Source organism: Megascapheus bottae, chromosome 17 (assembly GCF_031878675.1).
Source record: "Megascapheus bottae isolate mThoBot1 chromosome 17, mThoBot2.hap1, whole genome shotgun sequence".
NCBI lineage: Eukaryota > Metazoa > Chordata > Mammalia > Rodentia > Geomyidae > Megascapheus > Megascapheus bottae.
The window spans coordinates 47,596,358-47,614,557 of NC_143525.1; the positions used below are offsets into that span (position 1 = coordinate 47,596,358).

An 18,200-nucleotide genomic window follows, 5' to 3' on the forward strand; every position below is an offset into this window, starting at 1 on the left:
AGACATGGGTTGGATACCAGAGAGGGCATGACGTGAACCCAGATCAGACATTTCCTCCAGAGTCCCCTCTGCTCTAAGGGTATGAAGGGGCTTCATAACCCCAGGGCATCATCTTTAGCTCAAGGAACAAAGAGGTATGGGGGAGCTCTCTGGTTTTCCCTTGGGTGACATTTTGGAAAAAGAGGATATTTGAAGGCAAGCAGACTTAGATTCCAAGCCTATCTCTCCTTCCCACTAATGGCGTTTATTTCTTGGAACATGATGTGACCTCTCTGAGCTTCGTCTTCTCATCCATAATCGTAAGAGCTGACTTTTCATGAGGACTTCCTGTCTGGAAGGCACTGAGCTAAGTGGTGTGCAGGCTTTGGCTAAGTGAATTTTCACAGCGGGTGTCAGGAGGAGGTCAAGCAGCTTTCCCCCATTTCATTGATTTGGCTAAACCATTTCAGCACCCTGGGCTCTAGGAGAGGAGGAGCTGGGAAGACAAGATGCAGCGGGGGCTGACGACCCCTGCTGAGTCAAGGCAACGCTGAGTATGAGCACTCCAAGCTGCTTCCACCTTAACCAGAGCTGAGGAAGGTGCCCGCTCCATAACCACCATCCTCTGTTCCATTCACAGGCTGTCTAGTGACCATGCCAGCCCAGCTGGCATCCAAGATTAGAGACTTTTCCCATCTGAATCCTCAGCACCTCCTAGAATGTCTGACATGCTCCTGGCACTCAGTGAGGGAAGCTGGATAGATAAGAAAAGAAAGGAACGAATGTGTCCATTAATTGAGAAGTGTCTAAGATGAAGTCTTGGGACTGTTCAGCCTCTGTGTGACTTGGGCTAGTCATTACCCCCTCCTTTTCTGCTGTGCAATGAACGCATGAGAATGGATAGTATCTAGGAATTCTATGTGTTTAGCTATTTTGTAACATCTTTAGCTGCCAGTCAGAGGAGAGAAGCCCCTACAGCCTCCCAGTCTGGAGAAGTCCCCCCTCCTTGAGTGGCGCACAGCACAGGCTTGGCCTGAGCAAGTGGCGAAGGATGCAGAAGACCTGGCCATTCCATACGACTGTGGACCCACTGATGTCTTGTCAGTGCATGTGAAGTTCACCGCCCAGCTAGACCATGCAAGGGTAGCTGAAGGACTGTGATGCAGAGTCAGCCATGCAATGTGACTCAGGAGAGGTTCAAGCCATCGTATTCTGTGGGCTCAGAGGAAGAGGTGATTTCATCATGCTAGAAGTGAGGAGGTCTTCCTGGAGGAAGTACTGAAGTACTCTAGAGGGTGGGTTGACCTTGTACAGGTAGACTAAAGAAGGTATGCTGGGCCATGGCCTTGGGTGGCACATGAGGCAGAAAGGCTATGTTTGCAGGGTTGGAGAACATTTTTTTCTGTCAAGGACTATGTGGATATTTTAAACATCATTTACAGTTCAAATGCAGAGCCAAGTGCCAACAGCTCACATTTGTAATCCTGGCTACACAAGAGGCTGAGATCCAGAGGATCAAGGTTCAAAGCCAATCTGGGAAGAAAAGTCTGTGAGAATCACAACTCCAATGAACCAGCAAATATTAAGACTGGAGGCATGGTTCAAATGGTAGAGCATCATCCAAGCAAACACAAGGAGTTCAACCCCCAGTACCATCTTATATATCCCCACCTCGGATAGGGTCAACCCAGGGAAATATTGAACAAAACCTTGAATACTAGAATGAGGAGCTTATACTGAATAAGTAGGCTACAAGGAGCCATTGAAGGTTTTCAAATTAAGAAATGAAAACAGAGCTACCTTGGGTGTGTGTGGGGAGGGGGAGAGAGATGGCAGGAGTAGGGGAAGTGGGGATCATTTAACATCATAGGTAGAATTGTTTTGAGAAGAGATGCAAAATGTAGGGATGGGAGCTCAAGAGTAATGAGACATTGGTTCAGGTAAGAGATGATAAGGAATTCAAGTAGGCCAATGGTGACAGATATGAAGCTAGAAGTACACCTCCAGGCATTGTGTGAGTAGATCCCCAATGCACATGGCTGCAGAGCCTGCCTCTGAGGCTCTGGTCCTGACTGATGATTCATTTGGAATGAAAGAACCAGGGCTGGTAAGGGAGATGGTGCAGATGACAGCTGAGGCTGGGCCATGTAAAAGGTCATGTGCTGGCCTAATGTTTTAGTGTGCACCTATTAAGTATCTAACTTGCTACACAGTGTCTCTGGAACATATAACCAGTTCTGTGATTTTGGTTTACCAGATGATGCTATTTCATCATACGAAGTCAGAATTCTGCCTCTTCTTGAGCATTCCAATGGAAACAAACAAATCACTGTCACTTCTAAAGCTGTCGCTGGAGTTGACATTCTTTGGTGAACTGTGGGGCTGCATGCTGCAAAGATAGTCTTTATGCAATGCCATTCCGTTTCCCAGTGTGCAGGGAGCAGTCTGTTTGCTCGGGTTTAGCTCTGCCTGCTGGCTCAGCCATGGGCCGTGTCCTTCAGATACCATGAAGATGATGACAGGAAGAGTAGATTTTATTTAAGGCTCAGTGAGAGTGGGTTCCTTCTTCCCTCAGGGGTCCTGGGTATGAAGCATATCAGGAGTTCAGGGCCTCCAGAAAAGATGAGACTAAGCTTTTCTTAATTCCTGAACTCAAAGGAGACCCAAAGCACCCTTTAGCGACCTGAGTCATCTTTCAGAACATTTTTCTCTACTTGGTGCTAGTTATCTGTGTTTATGGGCGCCTTCCCCTCTAAACCGCATGCTGCTTGTATGGAGTATAGAAGGAGAGGCAAAAAAAAAGTATCATCTCATAAATGTACACGGGGAGAACAGTAGTCTGATAACTTTATAACTAGCCATTTATTTGTTTAATCCCCACAATATCCTGGTGAGAAAGAAATTATCATCCTCATTTTCCAGATGAAAGAATCAACAAGAACAATTGATTAAATTCAGAATGGTGTTTAGAACAAGTGTCTCTGTAAGATATAGCACCAGTGAGGCCCAAACCTCACAGCCTGGATGAATAGAGGCCAACATCCATAACTGCCTAAGCTCTCTCTAGTATTCCAGTGCTTGCTATAGAAATATCCTCTGCTAGCACACCTTCATACAAGGCATGGACTATCTCAACTGGTCATTAATCAGTAATTATTGAATGAATGATTGATTAGACAAATGGATGAAGGAAGGAATTACATGAGACATATGCAATAGGGAAGTACTTGCAGGAAAAATTATTCATCTCCCCCCCCCCACCTTTTTTTATGCAGTGCTGAAGCTCAGACCCAGGGCCTTATGCAGACTAGGAAAGCCCTCTACCACTGAGTAACCTCCTCAGCCCCTCCCCTGTTACTCTCCCATTCCTTCTTGCCTGAACTGGCTGACTGTCAAAGCAGAGGAGCCAAATAGGGGCATCTTTACCCCTCTTTCTGGAGCCGAGCTTCTCAAGTGGGTGAAAAGGTGATTGGCCAGAGTTATCCTGGGAGTCCAGGGACCTAGAAAGGAAACAAAAAAGGACTATTTACAGAATAATACATGTATTTACAGAATAATACATTCTCCTGTTCCCTACCAAACTGCCTCCTGGCACAAGGGTACCCATTCAGGATGCTGGGTAGGACCCCAAGGCCAGGACCTTCTGGACCAGCTGTCTTCTATTCCAGGCCCTTCCTTACTCCCTGTTGACTTTAAGTCTCAAATAGTTTTAATGTATTGAAGACGATAGAAGCAGGAAAAAAAGAAGGGATCAAAAGGTGCATGAGAAATGTGAAAGGGAGCCATGTGAATCAAGGAACAGGACAGAAAAAAACACTCTGAAGAAGGAGTGAGGGCTTGTTATGTTGGAGGTTGGGAATGTATCAGGGAGAAAGAACAGCCATATGGCCATTGCCCAATAAAGAGAATGGATTGATGGAAGGATGGGTGGATGGATGGATGGATGGATGGATGGATGGATGGATGGATGGAATCTTTGGTTTAAGACGTCATCCAAAGGTGGGCCCAAGAATATTCCTTTTTTGTTCTTTCTTTCTCTCTTTCTGTTTTCTTTTTCTTTTCTTTTTGGTACTGGTACTAGAGCTTAATCTCAGGGCCTTGTACTCTTTTTTTTATTTTTGCCAGTCTTGGGGCCCGAATACAGGACCTGAGCACTGTCCTTGAGCTTTTGCAAGGCTAACACTCTACCACGTGAGCCACAGCAGCACTTCTAGCTTTTTCTGTGTATGTGGTACTGAGGAATCGAACCCACGGCTTGTGTATACTAGGCAAGTACTCTACCTCTAGGCCACACTCCCAGCCCAGGGGCCTTGCACTCTTAACGCTGCTTTTTGATTTGTTTTGTTTTGTTTTACTAATGCTTGGCATCCTAACACTTGAGGCACATCTCTTTTTTTCCAGATTAATTGGAGAAGAAGAGGCTCTCTGATTTATCTATGTGGACTGGCTTTGAATTGCCATCCTTAGATCTCACTCTCCTGCCTAGCTAGGTTTATAAGCATGAGCCACTGGCACCCATCCCCAAAAGATCCTTGACTCGTGCAAACACTGATTACAAAATGAAATTCAAGAAAGTATTCAAGAATCAAGGTGGGGGCAATGTTGTGGAGAGAGAGAGAGTGTGTGTGTGTAGTGTGTTTATCTGGAGACAGCTGTTTCCTAGCCTGGTGAACTCTACCCTCCAATGCTGCCTCCATTCCTGTCTCAGATTTGGGTCAGCAGCAATTGGGTCAGCGGCTGGAGGAAATCCTATCACATTCAATTACCCCCAACAGTCCCCCCTGCAGGAGCATTAAAGCTTGAATCACCGGGAGGAGCAACTCCAGGGTGATTCCAGGGAGACAGCGATTCATCAGAACCCCCGGGAAGGTTCGCGAGGCACCTAAATATAGAAACTGCTATCCTGCCAAAAGTGGGGGGAGCTGTGTGTCAGCTGTCAGCCAGGAGGAGAGAGGAGCACAGGGACCCAACATAGGCCAGACATGAGGTTCTGGAGACCAGGAGAGGAGAGGAGGGGCTTGGTGCCAGAACACATGTACCTACAGGTCCTTGTTATGTGGCCTGGGGGGAGATGCTCAGCTCTTGGAGTCTCTGTATTAAGTCAACTACAGCATCTGTCTGCACAAAGATTGGAGGACTCCCCCACCCCTGCCTAAGGCCTTCCCCAAAATGTTTGTGTGTGTTCTTCCTACACCTGCTATGGATGTTTTCTGGATTGCCACTTTCCCAGCGGGACTTCCCTCACCACCTATCCAGACTGCATCTGAGCCTAGCCCTTCTCTGTCTCTGGTTTCCCAGTGACTGAAATCCCAGCATGAAGTCAGGGGAAGCTGGCCAGACAAGAGCAAGCTGGCTCTGGAACCTGGACCAGCACTCTACCTGCAAATGCAAGGTGGGAGCCAGGTGGAAGGGCACCTGGCAAAGCAAATAGCTGTAACAGTGGGCTTTCAGGACTTAACACCCTGGCATCCATATTTTTTGTCTGTCTGGGAGTGTGTGGGCGTGGATGTGGCGAGTGTGGGTGTATGGGTGTGGATGTAGGGGGAGATGTAGGTATGGTGCGTGCAAGTAGTAGGGCTGGAGCTGAGGATCTTAGCTTTTTCACTCAGTGCTGGCACTCTGCTACGGAAGCTGCAGCTCCACTTCCTTGTCTGGGAATTGTGTTCCATCTGATATCACTTGAAAGAAATGGGCTAGCCCCTGGGATGGGAGATGCTCTGTACAAAGAGATTTGTGTGGTGATGCTTTCTGGCTCTAAGTGCTAAAACAAGTGTCATCTGAGCATGCCTCATTCACCCCAAATTTCACGCCACAGCCAGTCGGCCTTCGTGAGGTGACTGCAGGATTTGCTTCTCAGATGCTCACCAGAGACTTGATTGCATTTGTACCCCAGCAGTTACATGCAGCCTCTGTGGCAGGGTGGCACAGGCTGGGATGGGGGCTCCGAGTAACCAAGCTTTCCCTCCAGACTGGACAATAAACTGATAGAACATGGAATGGACAATAAATAAAACATGGAGTGAGTTGCTTTCTTTGAGAGGGATACGGTAGGCAAGATGAAAGATTCAGCTGGGTGCGGTGGCTCACAGCTGTAATCCTAGCTATTTAGGAGGCTGAGATCTGAGCATAAAGTTTCAAAGCCAGCCCAGGCACAAAGGACCTGAGACTCTTAACCCCTAGAAAACAGGAAGTGGGGCTTGGCTCAAGGGTAGGGAGGTAGCCTTGAGCTGAAGAGCTCAGGGACAGTGCTCAGGCCAAGGGGTAGGGTGATAGCCTTGAGCTGAAGAGTTTAGGGACAGCTCCCAGGCCAAGTTCAAGCCTCATGACCCACCAAAAAAAAAAAAGAAAGATGAAAGATTCAGGCCATGTGGTCAGTCCTACCTCTCAACAACATCACCTTAAAAAGCCAGCTTCCTTGCAAGTTGGCTTCAGAGGAAGAGATCTTGGTGATGCTAATGGCTGTTTCATTAGGTGATGCTGCTTCACGATCCCGGTCCCTCCCCCATCAAAAGCAGCATGGCGGCTCTAAAGACATGGTTTTTAATGGAGGAGCCTAGTTTAAGTCCTGGATCTGGCACTGTCACCCCTTCCCCCCATATTACCCTTAGTTTTCTGTGAGAGAGTTACATCGTTTCACGGTGTACTGGGGAGGGAAGGTCCTGCCCTCCGCACCTAATAATCCTAGATAGTCAGGAGGCTGAGATCTAAGGGTCGTGATTCAAAGCCAGCTCAGGCAGGAAAGTCCATGAGACAATTACCACCAATTAACCACTAATATTCCAGAAATGGAGCTGTGGCTAAAGTGGTAAAGCTATAGCCTTGAGCAAAAAGAAAAGAAAAAAGGCTAAAGGACAGTGCCCAAGAAAAACCCCAGTACCAGCTCTGGGTGGGGATAGAGAATTAATTGAGCATATAATATGTGCCAAGCACTGATCTTAGACCTTGGGCATACCAACATGTGATAAACAAGGCTGAACAAATTGCTGCCCTTAAAGAATTTACATTTTAGTGGTAGAAAGCAGATAATAAACAAGCAAGACATGTGCATAGTGCACTAAACATGATAAAAAAATGAGTGGCATTGAAAAGAAAAATGCAGGGTACAGTTCCAGCTTTAACTAGGTTGGGGGAAGCTCTTTAGAAGAGACAGACTTGGAGCTGAAACACAAATAGTATAAAGATAGGATCAGAGAGAAAGAAGCAAGAAGAAAAATGCATTCAAGCATCCCGCAGCAGGAATAAATTTGATTTGAGAAGGAAAGTTTAGTGTAGCTAGAGTCCACCAAGGCAAACCAAATGCCTGGCATAAAAGTGCCTGGTATGAGAGTGGGTACTTATTATGTGAAGGCTGGGGCCTTCCTGCCCCAGTACCCCATGAAATGTTACTCTCTCATTGTTCACAGAAAACGAAGGGGAATGGAGGGAAAGGTGCTAGTGATAGATCCAGGACTTAAATGAGACTCCTCCATTTAAAAACTATGTCTTTAGAGCCAGCATGCTGCTTTCTATGGGGTAGAGACATGGGCTATGCAACAGTATAATAGTGTCCCCAACTCAGAGGTGAGCAGTTTTCAGTCTGCTTTGATGGAGCCAAAAGTCCTCCATGGAGGAAAAGGAAATGGCCCCAGCAGGTATTGTGGTCAGCTGACTCCACCCTGGAAAGACACTTAAGAGAAATACATTGTAATCAATTGCATCTGACCTCTGACCTAGCACCTCTCTGCCTCAGTTTCCCCACCTATAAAGGTTGATCTAGATGCATGCATTTCATAATTTTCGGTGCCAATACTGGAGCTTGAACTCGGGGCCTGGGCACTGTCCCTTCTCACTTTTGCTCAAGGCTGGTGCCCTACCACTCGAGCCACAGCTTCACTTAAAGCCTTTTTCTGGTTAATTAGAAATAGACGTTACTGCCCATGTTGGCTTCAAACTGTGAACCTAAGATTTCAGCCTTTTGAGTAGCTAGGATTGCAGCTGTGAGTCACCAGCTTTTTAATCCTTTTCCACTGCACACCCTTCAAGCAGGTAGAAGGACCCCTGTCACTTGCCCATGTGTTTGCAGATTCTGACAGGGAAGGACTCTGGGATGTAGGGGAGTGTTAAGAGGGAGAGCCTAGAGGAGGATTTCCTTTAAGGAGTGGGAGATAGATGATTCATAGTAGAATAGCAATGCACACATGCCTTCACGCCCAGCCATTGAAAACTCATGAGTCCAAATTACTGTTGTTAAGCAAACAACCCACAACAAACTAAATTGGTAATGATGAGTTAAAGTAATGGTAATTTATAATTAAAGAAGCATGAATGGTTGTGAACGGAAAACACACTAACTCCAGACAGCCAGCACGACCATTCTTCTCAGTGGTAAACTCCCTACCTCTGCATCCCTGGTCTCACACTCAGAGGGGCTCAGGTATGTGCTGCAAGCTTTTGGCAGTGCTGTACAAGTTGCTTGGCACCAGACTTGGGGCCTAAAACACCAAATTAACACCTTTCAGAAATTCCAGTGACACAGTGGTTTTCATTTGCAATATCATTGTGTAGCTGCTCTTCACATATCCTTTACCAAGAGATGACCTTTATGGAATGCTACTCATCTGTTCGTTCCGACAGGAAGCTCTCTGTAGACATGGTCTCCTGGAGCCCTTATAAGACCACAGCAAGGTGCAAGGACTGCCTTCTTTTTATTGTTCAAATGAGATGCAGAGTATCAAGTAGCCTTCCCAGATCCCCTGGCTTAACTATGACAACTCCAAGTCCTGACGCCAGAGAGTCTGGCTCCACAGTGCATTGCCCCATGCTGCATTTCATAAACCACTTAGAAGTATGACCAATAACAGCTAAAAATGAAGGGATTTGTTTTCTTGGTACTATCAGTCATTTATTTACAAAAAACAGAGAGAGGAGCCAGGTACAGTCCCGCTCACCTGTAACCCTAACTACTAGAGAGACTGACATTGGTTCAAGGCCAACCCCAGACAAAGACGTCATGAAACTCCATCTCAGTAGAAGAACTCAGGCATGTACCTGTCATCTACATGACAACGAGGAGCATGAAATAGGAAGATGAGGGTCTACGTATGGTCTGAGGGGAAAAAATAATCAAGACCTACTCAAAATAGCTAGTGCAAAAAACAGGTTCGAAGATGTAGTGCATGTTCGAAGATGTAGCACCAACCTGGAAAACATGAAGCCCCAAGTTCAAACCCTAGTTTCACCAAAATAAGTAAATAAACAAACAAGTAAGCATAGAGAGACTTAAATGATTGGATTTGTGCAGAGTATACTGAAAGATTCTTCCCATTTCTGGTGATCTACTGAACAGGGCCCAACTAGCAGCTGATAATTCACAGCAACTGCCCCCACCCCATCCAATCCATCCTATTGTATACCTGTAGACCAAGGGATCTCAAACCCAGTGAATCTACCCCCTCTAGAGAACCCTGCCCCCCATTGTGCCCTCCTTACAGAACAGCAAGGGGTAAATGAAGCTTCTGGGGTCATTCTCAGCCTGCTTCCCAAGACTTTTCACTAGCCCTGGGCATAGGGTAGCTCAGTTTTCCCAAGTAGTGGCTAGATTCGCTCATTCATTAATTCATTAACAATCACTTGCCGAACACCTTGTCTGTGCTAGACATTGTCAATGCACTTGGGATGGCGGCAAACAAAACAGTGATATAGCTCTGATCGTGGGAAGCCGACAATAAATCAGAAGGCTTAGAGCAATAGGCGAGCAGATGGTGATGAGTGTGAGGAATATAAAGCAAGAGAGGAAAGGGTATGCTGATGGGGTCATTTCCATTTTACACTGGGAACATGTGAGTCGCCCTGAAAACCCTGAAGACGGGAAATGAGCAGGTCATGCTGGCCCTGGGAAGGGGGAGGCATGCTGGGAAGATCCAGGGGGAGCAAAGCCTGGGGCCCAGCATACACTCTTGAAGGAAAGTGCTCACAATACAGTGTTCTGCACTATTATTCTCAGATTATTTTCTGTGCCTCATTAACTTCTTTGGAGAAAGATTTGTGGATGCACAAGTAACCAGAGAAATTGAAATTATTATTGTCAGGAGGACAAAGATAGAAAAAAAAACAAACAAACAGCAAGTTTAGGGAGATGGTTCAGAATTGTAACGGGGGCGGGGAGACATGCGGAGGCTGATTCAATTAGAAATGTTCCACTTATAATTAGCCAGGGCCATGATGCCATGTGCTCACCCGGTACTGAGTCAGATAAACAAGATGCAGGTAGCTTAGGGGCAGCCATGGTGCCCCAATGTTCACTGAACACCCAGTAATGCCAGGCTTAGGGCTGGGCAGTGACTTCTGGGCAGTCATGGATCCATCACAATAAAACCTTTCAGGCTCCAGCCCTGTGGCTGTACGAGTTGATTGGCAGTCTTGGGAGTCCAGCTGGAACCACCGCCCTCACAGGTGGTGTTTGGAGAAAAGACGCTGCCACCACTGCCAACAGCTTGGCACAGCCGGCAGAGGTGAAAGACAGCCGGGAGACTGGAGGGATGGCCCTCGGTGTCCTCCGAAGCAATTAGAAATGTAAATGAGCCACACAATAATTACACACAAGTTTCAACTTCTCATCCAGACTCACAAACCACCTGTTATGAAATTGAAGGGGGATTTATTTTTTAATTAATGCGACAGTAATTAGCAGAAAGTTCAGATGCTTAAAACTAGTCTTACACAAGGGGAGGTAGGCACTGAATAAAGAGTGCAGTTTTGTTTCTCAGAAAGCTCTGAGTGTGTTAAGGATGCTTGTAAGTGTACCCTCTGCCTCCATGATTACCTGCAGCTGTGTTGGGAACAGATGCAGGGAAGGTATACATAGTCAAACCAAAGAGTGCCTGCTAGGACAGCACAGTCCCTGAGCATTCACTGAGTTACCACTCTGTGTGGCCCAACACAAGCTTCTTAACTTCTCTGAGCCCAAATTTCCCCATCAACATAACAATACCTCTCTCTTGAGAAGTTAGGGAGAAATAGCCCATGTCTCTCTACCAGCTTTTTAAGGAATAGGAAAATAACTCATCACCATGAAAGAATTAGCTTGAGTAAGAATATACAGAATATTTTCTAGGTTGGGTTTGCTGTAGAGCCCCTCGTTTACACAGGACTGTCTTGGTCCTGTGTCTCAAACAAGTTGAGACAACAAATGTGTGAGTTACTTTTGCTTTGCTAACATGAACAACTTAAAGGAGGTAGGATTTATTTTGCCCATGGTTTTAGAGGGTTTGATCCCTCACTGAAGGGGTGGCAGAGAAGCGTAGTTCACACCATGGCATCCAGGAAGCAGCAGGGGAACTTCAGGAAAAGGCTAGAGCATGATATAACCCCAAGGACACCCCTTCTCCCCACCCAGTGATCTACTTCTCCAAGTAGACACCCCCTCCTACTTTTTCACCCAAATGCCATCACATTTGGAATTTGCTGTGATCTAAGAGCCCTTGTGATCTAATCATCTCTAGATGTCTCATCCCAAACACTCACAGAGGTGTGCTTTACTAATCTACTAGGAGTTTCTCAGTCCAATCACGTTGAGAACTAAGCTAAAATCATCACATCTGGTGGCCCTGTGCTCCAAAGAAGCGGACCCTGAGGTGGAATTTGGTGCACAGGACGTTCATGAAAACCACCCTTGGAATCAGTACTGCTGCAACCAGAGGGAAGCGAACAGGAGGGGGGAGCAGAGGAAAGAGACGTCCATCAAACCGTGAAGCCAATCTGATAAGAACACTGTCCAAATCCACAGGAACTCAAAGGTCCTTGGCCCTTTAGAGTGATCCTAAGACGGCCTGAGGTGCTCCAGCTTCTCCAGATCCTCATCAACCAGTAGCAGACCTTGGCCACCCTGAAAGGGGAAAAAAAATCTTTCTATCAGGCTGGATAAGTGGGACTGCATTAAACTGCAGAGCTTTTGTATGGCAAAGGACATAGTAGTAAATTAATTAGGAAGCCTACAGAATGGAAGAAGATCTTCACCAACCAAACAACGGACAAAGGCCTCATATCTAAAATATATCAACAGCTCAAAAAATTGAATCAATCCAAAACTACTCTCCAAAGTAACAACCATCCCATTAAAAGATGGGCCAAAGACTTAAAGAGAGTCTTCTCTGAAGAAGAAACAAAAAATGGCCTATAGATACATGAAGAAATGCTCAACATCTCTGGTCATAAAAGAAATGCAAATCAAAACAACTCTAAGATTCCACCTCACTCCAGTTAGAATGGCCAGGATCAGGAAAGCGAATAATAACAGATGCTGGAGGGGATGTGGCCAGGAGGGATCACTACTACACTGTTGGTGGGAGTGCAGACTCGTTCAACCACTATGGAAAACAGTATGGCAGTTCCTCAAAAGACTAAACATAGAGCTCCCCTATGACCCAGCAATTCCACTGCTAGGCATTTACCCAATTGTCCAGAAACAAGGACATACTAAATCCACTATCACAACAATGTTCATTGCAGCATTATTTACCATAGCAAAGATATGGAACCAACCCAGATGCCCCTCAGTTGATGAGTGAATCAACAAGATCCACGAAATTCTATGCGGCTGTCAGAAAGAATGACATTGCCCCATTTGTTAGGAAATGGAAAGACTTAGAAAAAATCATATTAAGTGAAGTAAGCCAGACTCAAAGGAACATAGGCTCAATGGTTTCCCTCATTTGTCATAGTCAGTAGAAACCTTGGGCTCTCCTAGCAGAGACTTCCAATAGAGCAAAACCTAGATGCATAAGGCCATATAGAATGATGCTAAATGAAAGGATCTCTAGGATATAGAAACAAAAGCCATATAATGAGTGATTGTTGCCCTTAATGTACTATGTTATCTCTCATCTCTTTTGCTGTCCCTTGGTTATCTCATATTGTTACAGTATCTCACTTTGTTATCTGATATATCGGATTTATTTGTATTTGGTTATTTGAAATTGGATAGGTAAGGGGGGAAAACAAGATGAGGGGTGGAGGTGGGGGGAGGGAAATGTGGACCAAGACATGTGAAAGGGTATCAATGTATGTGAATTAATGCACCTTCTATCTGGCAATTATAATGTAACCCTTCTATTAATTACAATAAAAATATATGAAAAAAATCTTTCTATCCCATGCAATCTCTGAAGAAGATAATGCCAGAAACCTACGCTGACCAATAGCCCAGCCACAGACAGCAAGAAAAGCTTTTCTTAAAGACAGCTGGATCAAGGCATCCGTGTCTACTGCAGCCATGAAGTCAACCACATGACCTGAGAAACACTCGGAGAACTTCATTAAAAAAAGAACAGAATAACCTACTCTAACCACATCCCAGAAATCTGCACTCAGCCATTTCCACTCTCCAGTGAAAGACAAGTAAATTCATGACTAGGGAGGTTGTATCAAGCACCCAAAGAACAGAATCCATTGCCTAGACTTTCTTCACTTCCTTGTGTAACTCTCAGATTAGCCATTTTGCCATACCCCTCCCAAATCATGGATACCATCCAGGTCATTCTCTCCCACAGACTTCCAAGACCTTGAAAATCCCCAGAAAAGGTGAGATGCACAGGGAGTGCTTAAGCATTTCTCCTCTGAGGTGCTCCTCACAATCAGTATTCCGTGGCTCCCTTTGGAAGCACAGATCTCAAGAATGAAGTCTAGACCCTTACCCTGACATTGAAAACCTTCCAGGATTCATGGCCCAGCTGTCCTATCATTCTCTCTGCTACCTGCCTGTGTTTCATCACACTGTTTCTCTTGCACATTCCCCCTTATCTACCTTTGTGATAGCTCTTCCTCCCTCTTGTGTAGTTTCTACCTATCTGAGTCATCCCATCCTTTGAAACAAAACTAGATCTTTGAACCCAGTACCTCTTATCTTCATGGTCTTATTGAGCTCTGAAATCTCAGAGCACCTAGCATTCATGGTCTTTCAATGTCAGGCCACCTCTATGAAGCCATACACACTCTTGGCTGAAGAGTGCTGCATGTGTCTTGGGACCCCATTCACCAAACCAACCCCACAGTGTCTAGAATGACCTAAGAGTGTTGTACTGGGTGGTAGGAATGGAAAGTCTACCACTACATCTGTGTGACCCTGAATCTGTGAACTTCAGCATCCCCCCTCATTGCATCTGCAAAACAAAGATGATTGTAAGAGCTACATGATGCTACATCACAGAATTGTTGTGGGTGCCAAAAGGGTGATGCAGTAAGTCTATGAGAGCTGCCATATATAGAAAACTCCCAGAGGAGATGATATGAAGTCACAAACCCTTAAATCAGTGTGAATTCCTCTTATTCGCTACAGAAAGGGAACACAGCACTCATTTAATAACTCTCATATGAGAAGAATTTTATTGACATCTTGGATTGAGATGCAATCCTTGAGAATTATAACTTGACTCAGAGTTATTACTCTAGGGTTATCATTCTAAAAATGAGAAAAACACTAAAAGACTTTCTAAGATCACATTGGAATAAGGGGTGGGTGTTAAATCAAGAATGACTTTTAAACCTTAATTTAGAGACGTTCTTACCCATCAGTAAGAAGACCCTGGGTGACTATTTCCAAACACATTCCATGAAAGGAACAATGCATTTACAAGAGGATTTGGGTATTCACTTGAAGGCCAGTGGGTCCAGTATCCAGCTTCTTCTCATCCTGGAATGTTCTGTGATTCTCTTTTGGGACTCGTTAAACAGCAAGAAAAGCAGCATGCCAAAGAAATACGCACCTGTAGTGGGCAGGTGGTGGGAGAAATCTGTTATCATGCTAGGAAATAAAATCCAGTTTTCTTCCACTGCCATCACTTCTCAGTAATTACCTGAATGCTAATGCCTAAGATGAAGGCTCCTCCAAGCCTGAATTGAACTTTAATAAGATGTACATGGAGCTACAAGAAAACAAAATGGCAATCTGAAGCTGAAATGTCAGGAAATCTCTATGTCAACTGTCAATGTCTTAAACTTGAATGAGAAGTTCATTAATGGTTGAGAGCTGTCACGTCTTTCTCAAAATTAATGAGTACCTAAACTTTATTAAAGCAATTACCTTAAAATAATTAGCAAGCATGCAATTCATTGTTATAAACCTCATGGATTATCTGGAAATGTGAAAGAATCCAAGGAAATGTTAACAAGAGAGCTGGGCTGGTGTGTTCCTTCCAAAATCACTTCCTTTCCAAAGAAGAGAGAGAAGATGAAGAGGAGAAGAGAAGGAAGGAAAGGGAAAGAGGGAAGATATAATACTGAGGACTAATTAAAATACAAATAACTCTCATCCTCACTATGTACCAGATACATAAATAATGAAAATAACAGGATCCCATATTTTCACTAGACAAATTGGCCATGATTTTTCGTTATAGCAAATTATGCTGGCGTTGCAATGAGAAAGATTCTCCTACAATGGATGCAGGAATGGCAACTGGTACACATACTTTGGAAGCACCTATTAAGACACAAGATTCCATTTATCTGGATCTTTATTAAGTACCTTATAGACAGAAGGACTGACTGTATTTAGTTCTATAAGTCCCTGGGTGGAAGTGGGAGAGGGGAATAGTTGAGACTACATCAAAGCATCATCATGATCGCTATGTGCTGGGATTTGTGTGTGTTTTTGTTTCTGTTCTGCCTGTTTTTGTGTTTTGCATCTTTCTGCAAAGCAGCCATCTCAAACTCAAATATTAGGAAAGATGCTGTCAAATATTTTGTTTTATAGTTTATGATTGTTTTTCATAATAAAAACATACTGTTGGCTAATATTGCTCAAGGGCAGCATATGATATTCATCTGAGGGCTTCCTGAATCAGCCATTTACTTTACCAGGTAATGAAGCAATTGGGAAGGTAGCACTATAATCATCATTCCATAGATAAGGACCCTTAGGTGGAGTGAGGTTGGATAAAGAGGCTCAACCATGGAAGGGCCAGAATTGAGGCTTGAAGCCAGGCAGTTGAACCCTAGTCACTGCACTCTGGAAATGAGGGCTTATATTTCTGTGCTTCCTTTTGCTCACCTGTCATGTGTATGGAATGCAGCCTGGGAAAGAGCGAGCAGCCAAAATGAGAAACTAAGGGACTTTGATGTGAGTCTCAGATTTCCACTTCCTGTGGGACCTTCGGCAGCTGGCTTTCCCTTTCTGGACCCCGGTTTAATTATCTGTGGGACAGGTTTAATAATCTTTGCCACGGCTAACATGGGAGCATGTGGCAATTGTCAATGTTTCTTTGCACCATCTGACATTCTCTCCAAACATAAGGTGGTCTAATTATCTCCCTGCCAACCTGCAGGACAGATGAAATGACAGAGCAGGTGTCAAGGCCCTTTGTTAACCATGTGCATGGTATACAGTGAAGGGCAATTGTTATTATCCCTTTACACTCCAATTGCACTTGGCTCTCTTGTGTTAGGCAGGAAGCCTTGTTCTACACCATCTCTACGTATCTCGGGACCTTGATCAATCTGCCCAGTGGAGTGTAGAGTGGTATTCCTTAACCTCTGGAGTCTTCTCACCCTGACAAGATTCCACATATATCTACAGAAAGAGCCTTATATCCAATCCTACCATCTATGGTGGAAACCAGTGTCTATAGCAGGCAGATCCAGCCTAGGGAGGGCAGCTCCTGAGTTAGAGGTAGTCACAGATACTTAGGCTCACTGTAAGCATTTCAGAATGATGATGGATATACTGTGCTCAATAAATATCGGTCCCCTTCCTTTTCTTGCCTGCCAGCTAAGTTGGCACAGGCCCCAGATCTTGCAGTAGTGTGAGGTCACTTTTGCTCATTAGAAAAATCATTAGTAGATCCTTCCTCAATTAAAAGTTATGATAGAAGCATCAGAAATACTGCTTTGACTCCTCTGTGTCGCAATACCAGTTTATCCAGGATGATCCTGCTGTGTCTCATTTGCTGTGAAACAAATGATTTGGAGCTTTTTGAGTTTCTGGTCCAAGTTTTGGTCCAAGTAGAGGCACCGATAAATGTTAGTAGAGTTACCGTTGCTTCTCTTCAGTAAGACCATATGACCATCCTACCTTTCTAGATTCAGCTCATCTCTGTGTCCTCAAATATTTGCATTTTTGTGAATTTTCTAAAATGATACAAATAATGGTGTTTGCTGCGTGCCTACTCCATCTCTATTATAAGTATCGACTCAACGTTGGATTGGAAGTCATCCAACCCTCACATCAAATGTGGAACAAAAATAGGCCAGCACATTTGCAGCATGAGGAGTATTCTTTGAGAGACATCAAGAAGCAAAACAAAAAATAGCAGCACTGAAAAATATAATGACCCAATTTGACCCTTCAGTTGACATCAGCATCAGCATGGGAAGATACCTCAGGTTGAACTTCCTGTAGGGGAGTTCAATCCTGGGGGATTGCCACGTGACCATACCTGCCAGGCAGACAACCCAGGCCTCTAGCATTTGTCATAGAAACAGTCATGTCCTTCCAAAAGCATCTAGCCCTTTCCTCCTTCCATCCTAAACCCCAGCTGCTCTTTGGAAACCAGTGGGCGAGGACACAGATGTGGATACGAGTGAGATGCAGACTTCCCCTGGCCCAAAAGTCTTTTCCTAGTTCCAGAGGAATGGGATGGATCTTTTCTCAGCCTCACTTGCATAAAACTTTAGTCCAGTTCTGGCTGTTCAGCTCTCAGCCAGGAAGGAGCTTGGTGTCCAGGAAAGATGAGCTGTCACCTGTTCAGCATCCAGATGTCCCTTTTCACCTGGCACCCAGGAACCTGCCAAGTGGGCTTCAATCCCCAAGTCTGCTACCCTGATGATATAGGACATGGCCCACTTCTGTAACCCCTCCAAGTGACCGGCTCCTCATCTATAACATGGACAGGTGGATGACTGGAAGGATTAGATGGCAGATGATGCTCTCAAAGTACCAAACACAGCCCAGAAGTGGTCATCAGTCAGTCATTTGTTCAGCTGTCACATGGATAAATAGCTCTTCCTCTTTCCTTACTTGGTTGGCTTCCAGGGATTTGTAACCAAATCCAAGGAAGTGGGATGGGAGCTGAGCTCCCTGCACTCATCCATGTCATGAAATGCAGAACTTGCCTGGGGCCGTTTAAGAGTGTTTTGAGACTAAATTAGAATCTGCTCAAGTGACTGAGACAGAGGATGCTGAGAGGTAAGGAGAGCCTTGAAAACACTGTTCAGAACACTTCTGTTTTCTGTCTGCTGTGGACACCACA

General features: G+C 44.9%; 1 protein-coding gene across 2 annotated transcripts in view; it reads left to right on the plus strand.

Annotated features, from left to right (window-relative positions):
* Positions 1 to 18,200, plus strand: part of LOC150052035 (acid-sensing ion channel 2-like) — a 224,826-nt gene that overhangs the window by 104,566 nt on the left and 102,060 nt on the right. The window lies entirely within an intron of this gene.